Raw genomic sequence first — 10262 nt, 5'->3', positions numbered from 1 at the left:
GCTCTCCGGGAAAGACGCGTCCGTCCGCGGGCCGCCGTCCCCTATCCCCGCGCCGCTCCGGACCGCCCGCCTCGGCCGAAGCCCGAGGGGACAGGCGGGGGTCCTTCGCGCTCGGGAAAACCGTCACGCGAAACAAAGGGGGCCGCGCCGCGCTCTCGGCCGCCCTGAGGCGGGAGAGCTCGGGTCGTTGTCGCTCGGCGTCGACCCCCGACGCCATCGCACGGTGCCTGGGAAAGGGCTGCATCCCTGAGCCACGCGTCCCCCGGAGTGCTCCCCCCGCAGGGGGCTCCGCGAGGTGTCGCGGCGGCAGGGTCGCTCGCCTTCTTCCGCCTCGGACCGTCTGTGCGAAGCCAACCTCCCGGCGGGAGGGTAGACCGAAGGGGGTCGCCCGTCCTTGTGACCCCGCGGAGGGGGCCAAGGGCGGGAATCTGGCTCGGGGGACGGGAGGGGCGCCCGCGCGTCCCCTTCCCCGTCGCCGAGAGCCGTACGCCAGCGTGTGGACCTGCTCGCCGGAGTTCGTCCGGGGCTCGGTAGGGGTGCTCGGCCCTTGAGGTCCTGCCCCGGACAGGGGCGCGGCGAGGGTCCCCTGGCCGCGTCGGCTCTCACGTCGACCCACTCTCTCGCGTGGGAAGGCCTCCGCCCGGCGTCTCGGAGGGGGGTCGCCCGGGCGGGCAAGCCGGCCAGCCTGCTGGCCCCGCGGCCTGCGCAGGCGGAGTGCGGGGGGGACTCTTGCTCTCGGTGGCTCTGCCCCAGGAGGGTGCGGGGTGGCGGCAGAGGGGAGGCCGCCGCGGGTGCTTCGAGTTTGAGAAATGCTCACTTGGTCAGAGACCGCACACCGCTCGTTCCCTTATATGCAAAAAAGGTGTTCGTCCTGACGTTTTGCGAGGCCTTATTTTACCGTCGTCGGCGCTATCAGGGGAAACACGCCCGCTCCTTCCGTCTCCCTGGAACCGCGCCTCGGCCCGGAGCGACCAGGATCACCCTCATACCGGTTCTCACGACATGCATCGACACTCGGTGCAACTCCAGCAGCCGCAGCTCCCACCGGCCCGGCCAGCCGGGTACGCCCCCCTGGCCGGCGCCTGGAGCGTTTGCACTTTGTCGTTTTTTTTCTCCAAGACTCCTCTCTGCCAACTGCTGTGGACTTCAGCGGCGGCTGCCGCGGGCTGTGCGCGGCCTCCTGGGGGTCCCGCCTGCCCGCGCAGGCAGCTAGGACAGGGTTATCAGCAAAGCCTGTGAGGCGCTCTCAGGGGGGGGCCTCCGCAGCCCCCCAAGGTGGCTTCGTACACCTCTTGAATGTTGGGGCCCGGCCGCTCGGAGAGCGGGGTCTACCCGGGCAGACAGCCTGTCGGCCCCGCGGCCTGGGCAGGCGGAGCGGGTACTCTTGCGCTCGGGGGCTCTGCTCGGCCCGGAGAGTTGGGTGCGGGGCGCCGTCGCCTCGCTGGAACCAGGGGCGTTGTGACGTTCGCACGCGCCTAGCCGCCGCCAGGACAGGCCGGAAAGGTTGAGCTGCATACGGATCTAAGCCGTTGCCCAAACTAACTCTGGCCCGTGTGACACAGCCGCGCGCGCGCTTTCCTACGACACTCGACCGCCGGGCTCCCTCGGCCTGGGAGGCACTCTCGGGGCAGGGGGCCACCGCAGCCCCCTTAAGGTGGCTTCGTACACCTCTTGAACGTTGGGTCCCGGCCGCTCGGAGAGCGGGGTCTACCCGGGCAGACAGCCTGTCGGCCCCGCGGCCTGGACAGGCGGAGCGGGGACTCTTGCGCTCGGGGGCTCTGCTCCAAGGAGCGAGAGCGGCCGCTCTGCACGGCCCGGAGAGCGGGGTGCGGGGCGCCGTCGCCTCGCTGGAACCAGGGGCGTCGTGACGTTCGCGCGCGCCTAGCCGCCGCCAGAACAGGCCGGAAAGGTTGAGCTGCATACGGATCTAAGCCGTTGCCCAAACTAACTCTGGCCCGTGTGACACAGCCGCGCGCGCGCTTTCCTACGACACTCGACCGCCGGGCTCCCTCGGCCTGGGAGGCACTCTCGGGGCAGGGGGCCACCGCAGCCCCCTTTAGGTGGCTTCGTACACCTCTTGAACGTGGCGCCCGGCCGCTCGGAGAGCGGGGTCTACCCGGGCAGACAGCCTGTCGGCCCCGCGGCCTGGGCAGGCGGAGCGGGTACTCTTGCGCTCGGGGGCTCTGCTCGGCCCGGAGAGTTGGGTGCGGGGCGCCGTCGCCTCGCTGGAACCAGGGGCGTCGTGACGTTCGCGCGCGCCTAGCCGCCGCCAGAACAGGCCGGAAAGGTTGAGCTGCATACGGATCTAAGCCGTTGCCCAAACTAACTCTGGCCCGTGTGACCGACACAGCCGCGCACGCGCTTTCCTACGACACTCGACCGCCAGGCTCCCCTCGGCCTGGGAGGCACTCTCGGGGCAGGGGGGCACCGCAGCCCCCCCAAAGGTGGCTTCGTACACCTCTTGAACGTTGGGGCCCGGCCGCTCGGAGAGCGGGGTCTACCCGGGCAGACAGCCTGTCGGCCCCGCGGCCTGGACAGGCGGAGTGGGGACAAGCCAAGGCTACCGGCGGGCCTCGGACGGCCAGGGGTGGAAGGGCTCCACCTCAAGGTGGCTTCGTACACCTCTTGAACGTTGGGGCCCGGCCGCTCGGAGAGCGGGGTCTACCCGGGCAGACAGCCTGCTGGCCCCGCGGCCTGGACAGGCGGAGCGGGGAACCTTGCGCTCGGGGGCTCTGCTCGGCCCAGAGAGTGGGGTGCGGGGCGCCGTCGCCTCGCTGGAACCAGGGGCGTCGTGCCATTCGCGCGCGCGCGCCTAGCCGCCGCCAGAACAGGCCGGAAAGGATGAGCTTCATACGGATCTAAGCCGTTGCCCAAACTACCTCTGGCCCCTGTGACCGACACAGCCGTGGCACGCGCTTTCCTACGACACTCGACCGCCGGGCTCCCTCGGCCTGGGAGGCACTCTCGGGGCGGGGGGCACCGCAGCCCCCCCAAAGGTGGCTTCGTACACCTCTTGAACGTGGCGCCCGGCCGCTCGGAGAGCGGGGTCTACCCGGGCAGACAGCCTGTCGGCCCCGCGGCCTGGACAGGCGGAGCGGGGAAAAGCCTAGGCTACCGGCGGGCGGGATCGACCGGGAAGCCGCCGTGGGGGAACACAAGTTGGACGCCTCGCGCCGTCGCGGACCACCGTCCTCCGTCTCTCGGGAAGGGGGGGCCGCCCGAGGCGCACGGGCCTCGGACGGCCAGGGGTGGAAGGGCTCCACCCCGAGGTGGCTTCGTACACCTCTTGAACGTTGGGGCCCGGCCGCTCAGTGAGAACGGGGTCTACCCGGGCAGACAGCCTGTCGGCCCCGCGGCCTGGACAGGCAGAGTGGGGAAAAGCCTAGGCTACCGGGCGGGATCGACCGGGTAGCCGCCGTGGGGGAACACAAGTTGGACGCCTCGCGCCGTCGCGGACCACCGTCCTCCGTCTCTCTCCCTCTCTCGGGAAGGGGGGCCGCCCGAGGCGCACGGGCCTCGGACGGCCAGGGGTGGAAGGGCTCCACCCCGAGGTGGCTTCGTACACCTCTTGAACGTTGGGGCCCGGCCGCTCAGTGAGAACGGGGTCTACCCGGGCAGACAGCCTGTCGGCCCCGCGGCCTGGACAGGCAGAGTGGGGAAAAGCCTAGGCTACCGGGCGGGATCGACCGGATAGCCGCCGTGGGGGAACACAAGTTGGACGCCTCGCGCCGTCGCGGACCACCGTCCTCCGTCTCTCTCCCTCTCTCGGGAAGGGGGGCCGCCCGAGGCGCACGGGCCTCGGACGGCCAGGGGTGGAAGGGCTCCACCCCGAGGTGGCTTCGTACACCTCTTGAACGTTGGGGCCCGGCCGCTCAGTGAGAACGGGGTCTACCCGGGCAGACAGCCTGTCGGCCCCGCGGCCAGGACAGGCAGAGTGGGGAAAAGCCTAGGCCACCGGGCGGGATCGACCGGGTAGCCGCCGTGGGGAACACAACTTGGACGTCTCGCGCCGTCGCGGACCACCGTCCTCCGTCTCTCTCTCCCTCTCTCGGAAGGGAGGCCGCCCGAGGCGCACGGGCCTCGAACGGCCAGGGGTGGAAGGGATCCACCCCCCGCGGGAAGGGGACGCGCGGCGGCACCCGGACGCGGGAGCGTTGACCCGGGGGTCTTTACTCCGCCGAGGCGTAGCCCGGAGAAGGAGCGAGACCGGCCGGCGGGGGTGGAACACCCCCTCATGCCTCGCTCCTTCTGGGGATAAAGCGCGTCGTCCGCAGGCCGCCGTCCCCTATCCCCGCCCTGGACCGCCCGCATCGGCCGGAGCCCGAGGGGACAGGCGGGGGTCCTTCGCTTTCGGGAAAACCGTCACCAAACGTGGGGCCCGTGCCCCGCTCTCGGCCGCCCTGAGGCGGGAGAGCCCGGATCGTTCTCTCTCTCGGCGTCGGCCCCACCGACGCCGTCGCACGGTGGCCTGGGAAAGGGCTGCACCCCCTGCGCCACGCTTCTCCCCCGGAGTACTCCCCCCGCAGGGGGCTCCGCGGGGTGTCCCGACGCGCAGAGTCGCTCGCCTTCTTCCGCGGGGGACGGGAGGGACGCCCACGCGCGTCCCTTCCCCATCCTCGAGAGCCGTACGCGCCGAGGGTGAACCCGCTCGCCGGGGCGCCGGGGAGCAGGGCCCTTGTGGTCCTTCCCCGGACATGGGCGCGGCGAGGGTCCCCCGGCCGCGACGGCTCTCCCGTTGACCCACTCTCTCGCCTTGGGTGGTGGTGATGGAGGCGGCTGCCTACGCCTCAGCCCGGCATCTCGGAGGGGGGTCGCCCGGGCAGCCAGCCAGCCAGCCTGTTGGCCCCGCGGCCTGCACAGGCGGAGTGGGGACACTTGCGCTCTATGACTCTGCTCCCAGGGAGGTGGCAGAGGGGCGGCCGCGGTGCTTTGACTTTGAGCGGTCCCCACTCCAGCACTCTGAGAAATAGTCACTTTGTCAAAGACCGCACACCGCTCGTTCCCTTATATGCAAAAAAGGTGTTCGTCCTGACGTTTTGCGAGCCCTTATTTTACCGTCGTCGGCGCTATCAGGGGAAACAGGCCCGCTCCTTCCGCCTTCATGGAACCGTAGCTCGGCCCCGAGGGCCCAGGATTACCCTCATACCGGTTCTCACGACATGCGTCGACACTCGGCTCGGCCCCGGCAGCCGCAGCTCCCGCCGGCCCGGCCAGCCGGGTCCGCACCCCTGGCCGGCGCCTGGAGCGTCTGGACTTTGTCGTTTTCTCTCCGAGACTCGTCTCTGCCAACTGCCGTGGACTTCGGCGGGGGCTGCCGCGGGCTGTGCCCGGCCTCTTGGGGGTCCCGCCTGCCCGCGCAGGCAGCTAGGACAGGGTTATCAGCGCTCTCAGGGGGGCCTCCGCAGACCCCCCCACAGGTGGCTCCGTACACCTCTTGAACGTGGCGCCCGGCCGCTCGGAGAGCGGGGTCTTCCCAGGCAAGCCGCCTGTGGGCCCCGCGGCCTGGACAGGCGGAGCGGAGACAAGCCCAGGCTACCGGCAGGATCGACCGGCTGGCAGTCGTGGTGGAACAACGGGGACGCCTCGCGCCGCCGCGGGCCACCGTCCTCCGTCTCTCTCCCACTCTCGGAGGCAGGCCGCCCGAGGCCAACGGGCCTCGGACGGCGTGGGGTGGAAGGGCTCCACCCCAGGGGAAGAAAACACGCCCGCGCGCGTTTGCACAGTCTGCCCCGGCCCGGCATCTCGGAGGGGGGTCGCCCGGGCAGCCAGCCAGCCAGCCAGCCTGTTGGCCCCGCGGTCTGCACAGGCGGAGTGGGGACACTTGCGCTCTACGACTCTGCTCCCAGGGAGGTGGCAGAGGGGCGGCCGCAGTGCTTTGACTTTGAGCGGTCCGCACTCCCTTCTCAGCACTCTGAGAAATAGTCACTTGGTCAAAGACCGCACTCCGCTCGTTCCCTTATATGCAAAAAAGGTGTTCGTCCTGACGTTTTGCGAGGCCTTAATTTACCGCCGTCGGCGCTATCAGGGGGAACAGGCCCGCTCCTTCCGCCCTCCTGGAACCGTGCCTCGGCCCGGAGCGACCAGGATTACCCTCATACCGGTTCTCACGACATGCATCGATACTCGGCTCAGCCCCGGCAGCCGCAGCTCCCACCGGCCCAGCCAGCCGGGTCCGCCACCCTGGCCGGCCCGCCTGGAGCGTTTGGACTTTGTCATTTTTCTCAAAGACTCATCTCTGCCAACTGCCGTGGGATTCAGCAGGGGCTGCCACGGCTGTTCCCCGCCTCCTGGGGTTTCCTGCCCTGCAACACCGGAGGGTCAGGGGGGGTCTTGAGCAACTACTGGTAGGTGCACCTCGGGGGCCCTCTGCAGCCGCCCAGGCCACCCCCGCAGCCAGCACGCTGCTGCCAACAGCCCGCTTCCCCATGACCAGCCAGCCCCTCTGCATACATCTGCTGGGGGTGCTTTTTGGACTTCCCCCGTTTTGGCCTATGGGGAAAAGCCAGGGGGGAAACCTCCAGAGTCCTGCCGACCTCCTGGAACTCAAGCCCGGCCTGGAGCCACCGGTCTGTCCCCTTCCCGGTTCTCAGGGATTTTTTGGACTTGTGATTCTCGTGATTCGCCTCTTCAAACTTTGTTGGACTACAATGGGGGGCGACCGGCGGTCCGTGCCCAGCCTCCAGGGTGTCCTGCCCTGCAACACCAGAGGCTCGGGCAGGGTCTTGACCGACTACTGTTGGGCGCTCCTAGGGGGGCCCCTCCACACCCCCAGGCCCACCTCCAGGGCCTCCCTCCCGGCCCCTGGAGCAGCCAGCGCCCCCTCGCCGTCAACGCTCTCTCCCCGTTGGGACTTTGAAACTTTTCTGACCGTGCAAGCTTCGTCAAACGGCAAGGGGGGGCAGCCGGCGTTCTGTGCCCAGCCTCCTGGGGTCCTGCCGGGGCACATCGGAGGCTCAGCCAGGGTGTTGAGCCACCACTGGCAGGTGCACTCAGGGGGCCCTTCGCAGCCGCCCATGCACACCTCTGCAGCCAGCACACTGCTGCCAACAGCCCGCTCCCCGTCACCCGCCAGCCCCTCTGCATACATCTGCCGGGGGTGCTTTTTTGACTTCCCCCATTGTGGCTTATGAGGAAAAGCCAGGGGGAAAACCTCCAGAGTCAGGCCGACCTCCTGGAACTCCGGCCCGGCCTGGAGCTACTGGTTTGCCCCCTTCCCGGTTCTCAGGACATGCATCGACACTCGGCTCTTCCCCAGCCGCCGCAGCTCCCGCCGGCCCGGCCAGCCGGGTCCGCACCCCTGACCAGCGCCTGGAGCGTTTGGACTTTGTCGTTTTTTTCTCAAAGACTCATCTCTGCCAACGACTTCAGCAGGGGCTGCCACCTGCTGTTCCCCCGCCAATGGGTGTCCTGACCTGCAACACCGGAGGCTCAGGCGTGGTCTTGAGCAACTGCTGGTAGGTGCACCTCGGGGGCCCTCTGCAGCCAGCACACCGCTGCCAACAGCCGGCTCCCCGTCACCATCCAGCCCCTCTGCATACATCTGACGGGGGTGCTTTTTTGACTTCCCCCATTTTGGCCTATGGCGAAAAGCCAGGGGGAAAACCTCCAGAGTCAGGCCGACCTCCTGGAACTCCAGCTCGGCCTGGAGCTACTGGTTTGCCCCCTTCCCGGTTCTCAGGACATGCATCGACACTCGGCTCTTCCCCAGCCGCCGCAGCTCCCGTCGGCCCGGCCAGCCGGGTCCGCCACCCTGGCCGGCGCCTGGAGCATTTGGACTTTGCCATTTTTTTCTCAAAGACTCATCTCTGCCAACGACTTCAGCAGGGGCTGCCACCTGCTGTTCCCCCGCCAATGGGTGTCCTGACCTGCAACACCGGAGGCTCAGGCGTGGTCTTGAGCAACTGCTGGTAGGTGCACCTCGGGGGCCCTCTGCAGCCAGCACACCGCTGCCAACAGCCCGCTCCCCGTCACCATCCAGCCCCTCTGCATACATCTGACGGGGGTGCTTTTTTGACTTCCCCCATTTTGGCCTATGGCGAAAAGCCAGGGGGAAAACCTCCAGAGTCAGGCCGACCTCCTGGAACTCCAGCTCGGCCTTGAGCTACTGGTTTGCCCCCTTCCCGGTTCTCAGGAAATGCATCGATACTCGGCTCTTCCCCAGCCGCCGCAGCTCCCGTCGGCCCGGCCAGCCGGGTCCGCCACCCTGGCCGGCGCCTGGAGCATTTGGACTTTGTCGTTTTTTCTCAAAGACTCATCTCTGCCAGCTGCCAAGGACTTCAGTAGGGGCTGCCACCTGCTGTTCCCCGCCAATGGGTGTCCTGCCCTGCCACACCGGAGGCTCAGGCAGGGTCTTGAGCAACTGCTGGTTGGTGCTCTCAGGGGGCCCCTCCACACCCCCAGGCCCACCTCCAGGGCCTCCCTCCCGGCCCCTGGAGCAGCCAGCGCCCCCTCGCCGTCAACGCTCTCTCCCCGTTGGGACTTTGAAACTTTTCTGACCGCGCAAGCTTCGTCAAACGGCAAGGGGGGCAGCCGGCGTTCTGTGCCCGGCCTCCTGGGGTCCTGCCCGGGCACATCGGAGGCTCAGCCAGGGTGTTGAGCCACCACTGGCAGGTGCACTCAGGGGGCCCTCCGCAGACGCCCATGCACACCTCCGCAGCCAGCACACTGCTGCCAACAGCCCGCTCCCCGTCACCCGCCAGCCCCTCTGCATACATCTGCTGGGGGTGCTTTTTTGACTTCCCCCATTTTGGCTTATGAGGAAAAGCCAGGGGGAAAACCTCCAGAGTCAGGCCGACCTCCTGGAACTCCGGCCCGGCCTGGAGCTACTGGTTTGCCCCCTTCCCGGTTCTCAGGACATGCATCGACACTCGGCTCAGCCCCGGCAGCCGCGGCTCCCGCCGGCCCGGCCAGCCGGGTACGCCACCCTGGCCGGCGCTTGGAGCGTTTGGACTTTGTCATTTTTCTCAAAGACCCATCTCTGCCAACTGCCGTGGGCTTCAGCAGTGGCTGCCGCGGGCTGTGCCCGGCCTACTGGGGGGTCCCGCCTGCCCGCGCAGGCAGCTAGGACAGGGCTCTCAGCAAGGGCTTGGAGGCGCTCTCAGGGGGGGGCCTCCGCAGCCCCCCAAGGTGGCTTCGTACACCTCTCGAACGTTGGGGCCCGGCCGCTCGGAGAGCGGGGTCTGCCCGGGCAGCCAGCCAGCCTGTCGGCCCCACGGCCCGCGCTGGCGGAGTGGGGACACTCGCGCTCGATGTCTCTGCTCCCAGGGAGGCGGCAGAGGGGCGGCCGCGGTGCTTTGACTTTGAGCGGTCCCCACTCCCTTCTCAGCACATTGAGAAATAGTCACTTTGTCAAAGACCGCACACCGCTCGTTCCCTTATATGCAAAAAAGGTGTTCGTCCTGACGTTTTGCGAGGCCTTAATTTACCGCCGTCGGCGCTATCAGGGAAAACGGGCACGCTCCTTCCGCCCTACTGGAACCGTGCCTCGGCCCGGAGCGACCAGGATTACCCTCATACCGGTTCTCACGACATGCATCGACACTCGGCTCTTCCCCGGCAGCCGCAGCTCCCGCCGGCCCGGCCAGCCGGGTCCGCCCCCCTGGCCGGCGCCTGGAGCGTTTGCACTTTGTCATTTTTTCTCAAAGACTCATCTCTGCCAACTGCCCTGGGCTTCAGCAGTGGCTGCCTCGGGCTGTGCCCGGCCTCTTGGGGGTCCCGCCTGCCCGCGCAGGCAGCTAGGACGGGGTTATCTGCCCTCTCAGGGGGGCCACCGCAGCCCCCCAAGGTGGCTTCGTACACCTCTTGAACGTTGGGCCCGGCCGCTCGGAGAGCGGGGTCTGCCCGGGCAGCCAGCCAGCCTGTCGGCCCCGCGGCCTGGGCAGGCGGAGTGGGGACCCTCGCGCTCGATGACTCTGCTCCCAGGGAGGTGGCAGAGGGGCGGCCGCGGCGCTTTGACTTTGAGCGGTCCCCACTCCGCACATTGAGAAATAGTCACTTTGTCAAAGACCGCACACCGCTCGTTCCCTTATATGCAAAAAAGGTGTTCGTCCTGACGTTTTGCGAGGCCTTATTTTACCGCCGTCGGCGCTATCAGGGGAAGCGGGCCCGCTCCTTCCGCCTTCCTGGAACCGTGCCTCGGCCCCGAGGGCCCAGGATTACCCTCATACCGGTTCTCACGACATGCATCGACACTCGGCTCAGCCCCGGCAGCCGCAGCTCCCGCCGGCCCGACCAGCCGGGTCCGTCCCCCTGGCCGGCGCCCG

Source organism: Eleutherodactylus coqui, unplaced genomic scaffold, assembly GCF_035609145.1.
Source record: "Eleutherodactylus coqui strain aEleCoq1 unplaced genomic scaffold, aEleCoq1.hap1 HAP1_SCAFFOLD_300, whole genome shotgun sequence".
Classification (NCBI taxonomy): domain Eukaryota; kingdom Metazoa; phylum Chordata; class Amphibia; order Anura; family Eleutherodactylidae; genus Eleutherodactylus; species Eleutherodactylus coqui.
This window is presented reverse-complemented; position numbering follows the sequence as displayed.